The sequence below is a fragment of the Sturnira hondurensis genome, unplaced genomic scaffold (genome assembly GCF_014824575.4).
Source record: "Sturnira hondurensis isolate 20B ecotype Veracruz unplaced genomic scaffold, ASM1482457v3 Scaffold0006413, whole genome shotgun sequence".
NCBI lineage: Eukaryota > Metazoa > Chordata > Mammalia > Chiroptera > Phyllostomidae > Sturnira > Sturnira hondurensis.
Genome location: NW_028079044.1, coordinates 15,611,824 through 15,625,027, shown reverse-complemented (window position 1 = coordinate 15,625,027; position 13,204 = coordinate 15,611,824).

Sequence of the window (13,204 nt, the reverse complement as noted above, 5' to 3'; positions counted from 1 at the left end):
CTATTTTCACTACAGTGAAATAAAATCTGTAGAAATTATCTACCAATATTCATAACTAAATATTAAGAAGAAATAAAGGTAAAATGATTTACAAAGAATCACAGTTTAGTATGAAAAATGCAGAGACAAGTACACTAGACGGTGTGTGTATCTAGTCAATAAATCACTGTGAACACTACACACGTGGCTGGTGGTAACACAACTGCCACAGAAGATTCTGGTACTAAAGATAGGACTTTCTGCAATGGTTAACAAATCGTGATAAATCACTGAACAAAATAAAAAAATTCTTCCACTAATTTTAGTGTCAGTATATATTAAAACTCTGTGAAAGACACTGTGTTCATTTGCAAAATAGAGTGGGTGTCTAGTGTGACATCCGCAAGTCCCAAAGGTCTCTCCAGCATCCCTGACCCTCGTGCACTAATTGGCAGTACCCCACCTCAAACATTTTACCAGTCTAAGCCTATCCATGTCCATTTCTAAAATGCCCTCTGAAAGGACAGCACTTTCCTCTTTGAGTGTGACCAATTTAGATAATAATGTAAATACATATATAAGTTTAACAGTCAACTTGAATGTAAAGTAGCTATTTTTTCTTTTTAAATTTTTAAAAGATTTTATTTATTTATTTATCTTTAAATAATTGTTAAAATATTTGTTTATTTATTTTTAAAGAGGAGGAGGGAGGGAGAAGGAGAGGGAGAAAAACATCAGTGTGTGTTTGCCTCTCCCACACCCTGCACTGGGGACCTGGCTGGCAACCCAGGCATGTACCCTGACTGGGAATCAAACTGGTGACCCTCTGGTTCACAGGCCCGCACTCAATCCACTGAGCCACTCCAGCCAAGGCTAAAGTAGCTTTTTCCATAGTTATTTTATTCAGTAAAAATGGGTATTATTAAGCATTTCCTTGGAGGATAATCAAAATTCCTTTGGCGGTCCCTGCTTCAGTTTTAACAGAAAGCCAAGTTGACTCCTAAAATTTCTTGTGCCCATGGTTTGTTTGTTTTTTTCCTCTTAAAAAAATGACATGGCACCTCTTTCACAATGATAACAAATGATGTTTTCAACAATGATTGTATTTCCAAATATATATATTTTTCTTTAAAATGTCTTTGTTTTTTAATTAACTTCAGATTTTATTTTTGATTAATTCAGCACTGCTTAGTGGTGGATATGGCAAGCAAATAAAAACAAAGAGCAACAGCACAACCATCCACTTTCTGAAAAACTGTTTCTTGAATGAGTAATGAGCACAGTAATTTCTGTCTCATTAGAATGGATGTGTGTGTGTGTGTGTATGTGTGTGTGTGTGCGCTCTAATAGTGCAGGAGAAAGCTATACTTCCATGCCATGACCTGATTCTACAACTACATAACCTCAGCAGTTGGTATGCTTCTGTTTTCCAAGCCAAAATGCCATTTAAAAAACACCAAATTATTACTGATTCTCAAATTCTTAACTGATGTATAAATTGAAAGATGTTAAGTAGTTATCTCAGAGTACCTAAAGAAATGAGCTGGGGAGGGAAGATATTTTCCAGGTCTTTCATTTATTTTTCACTAGGTGAAATTTGAATCTTACTTTAAAACAATCACTGACAACATCTTAAACTATGGCCCAAACACATGTGTACAGTGGAAAGGAGAGAGTGGGGGTGGGAGAGGGAATGAGCTCGTGGAGTTTGTCGGCTATTTCTACTCATAATTCTTCACCTAAAGCCACATCCATTTTATCTGCTTTATTTGTGTGCTGCCACAAGATTTTGTTCCAACAAAGGACTTCCCCATCTAAAAAAATGTGAAAACCACAGCCCTAAGGGAAATTAGGCAGCAGATGTAAAGAAATATAATATAGGTCAAATTTCATCACAACAAATACTATTGTGACAAAAATCTCTATAGAGCAAAAGATTTCTGAGCCCTAGGCAATAACCTATTTGTCTTAAAAAATATGGGATACAACAAAATAAAGGAATCTGGGCAATCTTTTTATTATAATGGCCTTTGACCTGTATTCTTTTCTTGGTGGAAGAATGAATGTTTAAGTTAGAAGTCACTGTTGCTAGTTTCCTCTAGGTATAGCCACTTCCTTTTCAATCATCTTGTCAGTCAAAAGTTTACAGGGAAATAAAATATCTGACTAGTTAAAGGCCACACATAGAAATATGTCCCATGAAATTCTACAGGATTCAACTTTTATTCCAAGAACAAGAGAAACTATAATCACAAAAGTAGTATTGGGTTCCAAGATTGTAAGGACAGCTGGTTGCCTCCCAATGTCCATTCTCTCCTTCTTCCTTGTTATTCAGAATCTGATTTTTACCTGCATACAGTAGCATCTGACATATAGTCTACATTCCCCAGCCTCCCTTGTTATTAAGTGTGGTTAATGAAATATAAAAATGTCATGCAGGTCCTCAGAGAAGTTTACCGAAAAGGAATAACCCCGACAGAGAGGAGTTGCTCTCCTCTTTCCAGGTACCAAAAGTCAGCTGCAAAATTCGTTGTCCTTGAGGATGGAAGCCATGTGTTGTGAAGCAGAAAAATAGAAGAATCTTAAGTTCCTAATGCTTCTGGAGAACCAGAAAAGAACCTTGGATTGCCTATATCTGAACTACTGTTGCATGAAAAAAATAACTACTTGTGTGATTTATTCATTGTGTTTGGGATTATGTTACTTGCAGCCAAATATAATTGCTGTAGCTTTCAATACTAACCAGTATATACTTTGCTCTATATTTTGGGATTTTATTACTTCTACCCATCCACTCACTCAAAAATATACTATGTGCCAGAGCCTGTCCCAAAATGTAAAGTTTTAGCAATTGAGATAAATAAATACACCTTTTCTTCACAAAAATCTCTTTCAGTCATCCTAATAGCCAACATGATTTCCTTAATAGATATTATAGGGTCACACTAGAAAATGCTTTAAAATTGTAATTTAGCTTCTCATGTGCTAGTTTTACTTTTAAACAATTTTAATTTTTTTAGCTTTATTGAAATATAAGTGGCAAAATAAACTGCACATTTTAAGGGTATAATTTGGTAAGGCCTGAAGTATACATACACCCATGAAGTTCTCACCACAGTTAAGATAGTAAATATATCCATCATCATTACCCATTTCCTGTGTCTTTATAAACCTCTCCAGTCCACCATTCCCACCTCCCACCCCATCCCCAGGCAACCATGAATCTGTTTTCTTTTCCTATATATTAGCTGGCATCATATTTTTAAGAGTTCTGTATAAATGCTCTAACTCCTTACTGACAGTTCTGATGGAAAAGTCCCGTGGCCATAGGCAATCTAGACGCCTCATCTGTTTCCCAGATTTCCAAAAGGGCTATCTATTCTGCTACTACCTGTTTTTCCAAAATATATAGAATTCATCTGCAGTCAGATATATAAAGATAAGAAAAAGAATCCTTGATGTTACCTCTTTCAGATGCATGCATGATCAATGATAAGTATTTTTATTTGTAAGTATGAATGGATGCCAACGTGAGACTTTTAACATATCATATGATTGCTGAAACAGAGAAGTTACTGAAAAGGATTCTCATTTAATTCAGGATACTTACTGGTTTGTAGACTCTCTGTGTGCATCTTATGTCATAAAGAGATAACACACACAACTTTTTAAAAGAATTTCAAATGTTGCAAGTATATGGAGTTTTTATGGTATCATATATTTTTCCTTAATGATCTCAACTGGTCTAAATAGGCACTTTCAATTTAAATATACTACAAATGTTGGTAATTTCAAAAGAGATGGGTGGGGATAGGATTGCCAATAAAATACAAGATATCCAGTTAAATTTGAAATTCACATAAAGAATAATTTGTTTCGTATAAATATATCTTAAATATTGCATGGAGTATACTTACGCTGAAAGAATTTTTTAATCTGAATGTTACTCAGTGTTTTCTTTTTTTCATTTCCAAATCTGGTGACCTTAAGAATGTATGGGAGAAGAAAATCACGCTGGCTGAAATTGGTATAAATGCCCTCTGTCAAACCTAATGAATAGGCCCACTTACAAATCTAATGTAACCGCTTCTAATCGTGAGAGCCTAAAAGTAAAAACTTGATTACAACCTATGAAAAGTACTGCCTTGTGTCAACTTTGAATGATTTTAAAGCCTAGTGTCTGGATCAGGAATCTGTCCTTCTGGGAATCTCTTTAGACTTGGGTGACTCCGGCTCTGTCATATTCTAGCTGGGCGTCACCAACATGGCAATTAGCTCTTGGTTCAACCGATAAGAAGCCAAACATTTTGAAGTAATTGTGGGATGCAATTTTCCAACGTATCTTTGAAAGAAGTCACTTTTTAAATGAAAGACCATGTTTTAGTAATCTCTTATACCACACAATAAGCTCTGGGAATGGACAAACATCTAATTTCTAGTGGTTTTAGCTCGGGAGAACTTGCACAAGGCCAAGTTAGGAAACCCTATCTGAGTTGATTTGACTCAAACTCATAAAAGATCCCATCCCAGCCCTGGCTGGTGGGCTCAGTTGGTTAGAGTGGCATTCCACACATCAAAAAAAAAAAGAGTTGTGGGTTCGATCCCTAGTGGGGAAGCATAGGGGAAGCAACCAGTTGATGTTTCCCTCTCACATCTATATTTCTCTCTCCCTCTCTCAAACCAATAAACATATCCTTGAGTAAGGACTTAAAAAATATACTATCCCATGCCGGGGGGGAAGCAACTTAAGAAAGCCTCCTTATCAGTTGCCACAGACCCTCATGTGTGACACCACCACACCCCTACGTCCTGTGTCTTCCAGGTCACCAGCCGCTGATGGTTGTTACTGATGGATGACAAGGCTATTCCAAAGTCAGTATACAGGGCAAAAAGGAAATGTCAGGGGTTCCTACTTTCAAATATATTTTCCTTCCTACTCTTGGATCCCATTCTGAATTCCTCCAAACAGCATTGTTTAGACGTTAGGGTTAGATTCCCTTTTTTTTTTCCCCAGCGCACATCTGTTTTCTCCTTCCACTAAAGACATCAAGCGTAGGTTGGAAACAGCTCGCTGACTATGTTAGATAGGTCCCTACAAACGAGGGCAGAGCCAAAACCAATAAGCCATTAGGTTTTGTGTTCTCAGGTTTTATAGCACTCTTATTCACCAGCCGTGGAGGGCGGCTTTCTGACATGCTTCTGACCTCTCAGGGTAAGTAACTGGCACCTCAGCCCTTGTAGTGAGCACACAAGGCTCTTTGTTTTTCCATAGGCAGTTCTGCCTGACCTTGCGGTTTGGACACATGTAGGAAACAAGTTAGATGGTGCGATGTGAGGGCTACTACCCTCCCCCCATGCCCCTCACTACCCAGCCAGCACCTTACCCAAATATTTCAAATATCCTTCAGATCACTGATACCTGATTATAAAGTCATCTTAAACTGTCAAGAATACAAATAAAATTCATGCTGGGAAGGTCAACCATTGGATTAATGTGATACTGTTTGATTAAACAAAAATTCACAGGTTTCAGAATGCCTATTGTACCTCATAAAACTGTTGGTGGCCCCGAGAGAATCATCCATTGCCATTTTTTGATCCTTCATAGAGCCTTGCATTTAGGAAGTGCTGAATAATAATTTGCTTACTTACTAAAAAGAGGTGTAAAAAGAATTCATGAAAAACACTGAGTGTAAGTTTTCACATAGTGTGCTAGACACGCAGGTTCTTAAATTTTTCCTGAATGAATGAGCACCAAGTGTGACATTTGACCAACTTTGCCATAAAGTCTCTTCCAGTGAATTTATATCTCTAACTCTCTCAGTGTTTGTAGTATCTTCCATATTCCTCTTTCTAAACAAACGTCTCCGAATGTCTCTGGACCCATATGAACCAATGACTCTGATTCCTGTGAACACTAGAGTGCATTCCAGCTCACTGGGAGAAAGACAATAGTAGGGTAGAGGGAGGGGCAATGCACTAGAACTCTATTCAGTGGCAATTTCTGGTCACACAAAATCCTCTTGGAGATCAAGTTCAGGAGAGTCACCTTTCTAATGGTCTGTCTGTAAACATGTAAAAGATTTCAGAGATTCAGATATCCACTTGGAAGGGTGGACCACTATTTCTATACACTCCTCCCTGAATGTGACTTTCTTTCTAATTCTAGAAAGAAGATAGGAGCAATGGTGGTGAGACCGATGCAAGATATTTATTCTTCATAGTTGAATGAGATGTTATTTCCCTAGAGTTCAGTTTTCTAAAGAGCTGCCTCATTTCCATTCATCCGCTATTTCTTGTCTTCAATGATGTTTTATTATACAACTTTATTCTGAAATAGCCAGTTGTTTACATATGGCTCTTCTTCCCAGTCAACAACAATAATAATTTATGATTTACACATGTATATCCTTTGATTCTTACATCCACTCTGTGTGAGAATTATATTTGATGACTTATGGAGAACAAGAGACTTGTCCGCAGAGACAGCTAGCGAGCAGTCAGAAGTGGAACCCATTCCAATTTTACCACGCTATGCTGTGTCTCAGAACATTCTGTGATTAATGTAGTGAAAAGACTAATAGTGCTTAGTAACTTTTGTTTTGTAAAATATTGAGTCTCTTTTTTAAATGATAAAAGTAGAGTAGTAGGGGTTGCTGGCAGTGATACAGAACCAGGTGTTAGACCAGTGGAATCCGACTGGACCTTGGTTTAACATCCTCGGTACTTGAGTTCTGGCTAAGAAAGAATTCAGAGTCAAGATTCAAATTACGAAACAAAGTCTATTTAGAAAGTCCCGGAGGTTGAAGAAGTGAGCTATAAAAGAAATGGGTTCAGGGAACAAATTACAGAGGCAAAAGAAGGGCCCTTGGAGCTCAGGAAAGAGAGAAAGGCAAGGAAAACAGGCCTAGGGGGAAGTGGTAGGGAAAGGTGAGGGCATCCTCCATAGACAGAGCTGTGCACTAGATTCTCTGCCCTAAGGAGTTCTAAGGGTAGAGATTTTAGGGGAGGTACCAGGGGAGAACCTCAATGGAATATTCATCAGCTTTCCAGGTGTGTCCTTTTAGGGTTGTGCTCTGCACGAACTGGTTGGCAGCAGGGCCAGGGGTCATTAGTCAATGCAGCTGGTCCTGATGTCAGCTGTGGCATTGCCTGTCTGGGTTTTCCTGCTTTTCTGGGCCTGGAGCTGAAACCCAACTGAGGCCTAGATGTTATCCCTGAGGGTTAGTTCTTAAGGGAGTGGTTGTGCAAGGACCCGCAAGGGAGTCCATGAGGCCACTCTTCGGCCCCTTGTTCCTCCTCCACCAGGGTCTACTGCAAGGCTAGTGGCACGGCAGGGGAAGGTCCGGACCCCGTGGCCAGAAATATGAGATGTCAGGGGAGTCTGACATGGTAGGGGAGGAAGCGTTGAAGTGTTATCCTGGGGGCGAGGTCCTTGTTTTCGCACTTTTGCCCCTTTGCCACTGGGCTTTCTGCCTTGGTGACCTTCTGAGCCTGGCCCATTTTCCTTGCTCTACTCAAGTCTGCCCAACTGCCTACCACACAATGGCAAAGGCAATATGTTCAGTGATGAGACTAGATAGGAAATTTTTCTCACTCATTATCTAAGAGTGCCTTCAAAATGGCTGTTCTTAATTGCCAACTAAGAGGATGTTAGAGATAACTCTTTGGGGGGAAAAAGTCAGGATATTGGAGCCAACACATGAGGGTCATTTAACAGTTTTGTATACTGAGTTCAAGAAAAAAAATCCACATTTCTCATTTAATGACATGTCAATGGACAGGATGGGAACGAATATGCAGTATTGTAATTGCAGATTTAAAAGGATCTTCCACAGGAAACGAGCTTCTAAAGGGCATCTTGAGTACCTCATTTTGAAAATGGTGAACAATTCAAAGGTTTTTAAATGCTCATTAAGAGAAAGAAGGTTAATGAGTCCAAAGACTCCCTGAAAAAACCCACTCGGTGACTTGGAAGTAGCTGCTTGTTTCCTCCTACAACTGCCAAGGAAACTGAGTTAACCACTTCCCCAGAAAGACTTCGGATTGAATTTCAAAATTAAGGTGTTTTAAATAATCACTAAGTATGCTCAAATCCATGTGAAATGCTGAAGTATTTATAAATATTTCTTTTAAATACACACATTTTTAAGTTCATCTAGACAGGTGCGGGGATATATCGTGCACCAACAAACTGTCAAAACTTTTGACCAAGAGTCAACAAAGTGTAGTCATGTTTTTAGAAGAGCACAGATCTTTGTGTGACATAAAATCCAATGCCAAGGAAAATCACCAGCTCCATCTGTGGCAACTGACTTACAAAATTTTTAAAGGTTCCCCATCTTTCTGCAGATGTCATTTGCCTTGCCAAGAACTTTAGTCACGTAAACCATTACTATGGCTGACTTAGCCTTAAAAGCCTCTGGACCTAATAAGTGATCAAGGTGTGGGAACCACAGTCTAAATTCTGGTTCTCAAAGCTGAGTTAAGAGACTATGACAAATACAAGTAATGTTTGCCAAAGAACAGTGAAGCCACGAAAGGAGAAGGAACATGCTAATGCTTTCTTGAAGAGTCACGACTTAAAACAAGAAATGAAAATAATTGCTTAAAGTGTCACTGGAACATTAAATTCATTACATGCTGGGAAGTAATCCCTTTTATAAGATGGGCTTGGTTTGTGGACTGCTTTGGACATTAGTTTGTACTTTGTTCAGCTCTCAATAATGGGTTACCAGGACCAGAAATAGATATGCCTGAAGATCATGGGTGAATTTCATGTTTACCGATCAGTCAGTATTTGCAATAGACTCAGTGAAGGCATGGTTCTCTGCTAGGAATCAGATTTTTAAATCATATAGCAGAACGGCAACAATGATTGTGGTATAACCCTGGCCTTTAGATTCCATCTTCTGATTAAGAGAGATAAGACACAACCCACAAGTACAAGGTAATAAAGGTAAGTACCCAATGGAACAGATATGTGTTAACTGTTGAAAGTTCAGGTAAAAGACAGGAAGAAGTGATCAAAAAAATCTTTTTGTAAGAGGAAGGATTGAATGTGTGCTCTGAGGATCAGCTAAACATCTCAACACAGAGGCAAGGATAGAATTCCGGGTGAGGGAAACAGCTGGGGTACGTAAGTAGGTATGAGTAACTCTGTGGCAAGTCTGGAGAGTGGTGGGCGAGTTTGGAAGTAGAGGCAGAAAAGACCCGAGTGTTCAGTGCAAGTTAAGTACTTTAGATTTTATCCATGCGCATTAAAAGTCAAAATTTTTTTTCCAGCAGGAAAATATATATAAATATATGTACTTAGTTTAGACAGAACTTCCTGCTGGATTTAAGAATATAAAAGTTAGAGTTGAGGATATCAGGTAGGAGTTTATTCTGAGTTCTAGTTTAAAGTTGTACTCAAGTAATCAAAATTATTGAACTCCTGGATGTCTGAAGCTTAGTTATAGATGGTATAGGACACAGAGTACTAAATAACAAGTCACTTCTCTTGAAGAACATTATCGTGGGAATCATTTTGAAATATATACATATATCAAATATTATACTGTATACCTTCACTTATACAATATTATGTCAACTATGGCCTAATGAAACTAGAGAAGAAATGAAAAAATTACCCTGAAATATTAAAAGAAAGAAAATATTCCTGATTATTTCAGAAAATTCTTACACTCCATTATAAGTAGATAAATTTTATGGATCAGGAGAGGAAAAGCCATAAGAACAATATAGACTAAAACCAAGCCCAGTACAATGAGAAGAAACGACAAGGATAATATGAAGAAAGTTTAAAAGATCATAGCAGGGATTAAAAAATGGGGAGGGTTCAAAATACCAGATTATAAAGAACAAAAAATTAAGTCCATGAAATAAAGGACAAATTTAAGAAGTTCAATAATTTTTTGGGGAATATTTAATACAGAGAAGAAAACTTTAATAATAATGTTCATTGGAAATTACAGATTACACTAACAGACACTTAAATCCAAAAATTGGAGAGATTTTGAAAGAAATAAAAACCTTCTTACATAGGAAGAGATTAAAATCTATGATTTTTTTTACTCTAAAATTAAAACCAGAAACATTAAAGGATGCTTTCCAAAGAGTGAAAGATAACCAATAATTGAATTAAAATAAAATATACTGTAATTAATACACTAGAAAAGACGATAACAAAGAAAGAATGGCTTGTATTTTGAATTTCAGAAAAAATGAAATAAGAAATTATTCATGACCAACAAAATTGTAGAAAGTGGCAGAAAGCCGGATACATCAGTTGCAACAACAATGTGAGACTGTTAAACATTCCTGTAAAACACACTCAGTTTGAAAGCAAATTTTAAAATAATTAACTACTTCACTAATAGTAACATATTTAGATGAAAATATAAATAAGTTAACTGTAAAAAGCTGCACAAAGACAAACTATGTATGTAAAAAGAAATTAAAGAGTTGCAACAACAATGTAAAATAAATGTAAGGCAAAACCACAGAAACACAGAGTTCATTTATGGTGATACAGGGTAAAATTCACCAATAATGCATATTGCTAAACTCTGTACAAACAATATTACTATACCAAAATATTATATAAACATAAAATATAAAACAAGTGTATGAAATATTCAAGTATAATTATTTAATGCAAACAGAAGAGAATTAAGACAATGTTTTTTGATGAATCAAGCAGCCAAAGTATAAAGAAATAAATGATATAACCATACTTAGTTCAATAACCATATCGGCAAATACGCTTTGCTTTCATTGTTGTTCTTTATGGTTAGTTTTGGTTTCTTTTTGCAATACTCTTGTGATATTTACACATTTGATCATTTAATTGGTTACACCACACACACACACACACACACACACACACTCACATACACCAATCTCAGCAATTAGCACAGATACAGCCTCCAGGGAAGCCCTTGCGAAGAAGGAGATTAGCATTTAGGAGGTGCGAAATCTACGGAAGTGCAGGAGAGGAGGCAGGATTAAACCAAGGGAGTAACAGACTTGTGAGTTAGGGAGTAGAAACCACAGAAGGGAGTGTGGCAGCGCGCGGGATGACTCTTCACTGGAGGCGCTCCCGCAAGGATTCCAACAACTAGGGACTATATACCTGAAGCAATTCTTTCAGGAATAAATGCCCTTTATTCCTAAAAAAAAATCTTATCTGTGCATCACACTGTCCCTCACGGAAAGTTAAAATATTAGAAATAGTACATATCATATTTTAATGGAAATAGAATAAAAACAGGTTAGAAGGAAAATATAAATTAGTTTCTAAAACTTCAGTGCTAAAAGTCTTGTTTCTGAATAAATTTTTATTCAAAGAGAAAACTAAAGTTTTAATTACTTAATATTGATTAATAATAAAAAGTATAACCTACATATTAAAATATGAAAGATGTAACTAAATGTATAAAAATATGATATATATTTTCCAGTATTCTATTTAAAACTTAAACATTAAGTCGCAATATTAAGAAAATGGATGAACAAGCTGAAGCCAGGGAAAAAATAGTTGCAACACATATATCTGACAAAGTATTTGTATCCATAGTATGTAAATAGTTCCTACAAGCCAATAGTAAGAAGATTTAAAATTAGCAAAAAAAAAAAAAAGACATTTGAACAAATACTTCACAAAAGATCACAAATGCAAAAAACACACATAAGAACATGGATAACAGCATTAGTCATCAAGAAAATGCAAACCAAAATCTCAATGACATAGTCACACACCTAATAAATTTTAAAAAATGGACAATATCCAGTCAGGGCACATGCCTGGGTTGCAGGCCAGGTCCCCAGCAGGGGACACATGAGAGGCAACCACACATTGATGCTTCTCTCCCTCTCTTTCTCCTTCCCTTTCCCTCTCTCTAAAAATAAATAAATATTTTTAAAAAATGAACAATGTCAAATATTAGTGAAGATGTGAATCAAATGAGATTTCCATACATTGCTGGTCAGAGTATAAAATGATAACCTCTGAAAAAGTGTCAGATCCTGTTAAACCGATTACCTATCATATGACCCCAAAATTCTACTATTAGGTGTTTACCCAAGATCAGTAAAGACAGATAGTTGTGGGAAAGCTTGTTTAAGAATGTTCAAAGCAACTTTACTCATAGGAGTCTAAAAGTGGAAAGAATTAAAATTTCATCAATAGGTAAATAGATACACAAATCAGGATATATTCATGCAATGGACTATGACTTGGCGATACAAAGAAGTGAACCCTGGGTATATGCAATGACATGAATCTCAGATGTGTGATTTGGTTTATATAAAGTACAGGGACAAGCAGATGATGGAAATCAAAGCACACCCCTCTGGAATGTGAGGTGGAGCTGTCGGAGAGCAGCATGATGAAACCCCCTGGGATGGAGGGAATGTTCTGTATCTCTATTTGGGTGTGAGGTACGTGTGTGGAACTAACTGGGTTACTTAGAAAAGATCAAAGATCAGTACATTCTACTCTGTAAAGTATAAACACCTCAACAACAAAGTGTTTCCAAAACATCAAGAATTGTATTTCTATGTTATTGAAGTAAGTTTAGAATACAAAAAATGTGAAAATCTTTCTAATTTATTTTCCAAATTTCCTCACATCCCTGATTATAAAACCTAGTATTGATAAGACATAAGAAGGAATAAATAGAATGTAAATATGGTGAATGAAACACCCACATACATACTCTGCCAGATTGAATTTAACATTACACTAAAAGAATAATAAATTATGAGCAAATTACACTTATTTTTGAAAAATGAGTATAATCAGTATATTACAGCAAAATTAAAGTATTAAAAAGTACTATTATTTCATAGGCTTTGTAGAAGAATTTGATAGTATTCAACATCCCTCCCTGATTTTAAAAAATAGCTAGTTAGGAATGGTAAGGTGATATTTTAAATGTTAAAAGATCTATTACAGCATAAACATTCTTAAAATCATAATTAATGCAAAATATAGAAATAATTTCCATTAAATTCAGAAACAAGATTAGCTTAATATTTCAATAATAATTTGTTTTTGTTCTAGAAGTTGTAATAGAATAACACAAGAAAGAAAAATTAGTATAAACATTTAAAAATGTGAAAATATTGACTGACTAATAACTGTCTCACAGTAAAAAAGAAGGATGGATTACTTATAAAGTAGGTTGGTATAATTCCCTAATATTTAGGAAAGATAAAT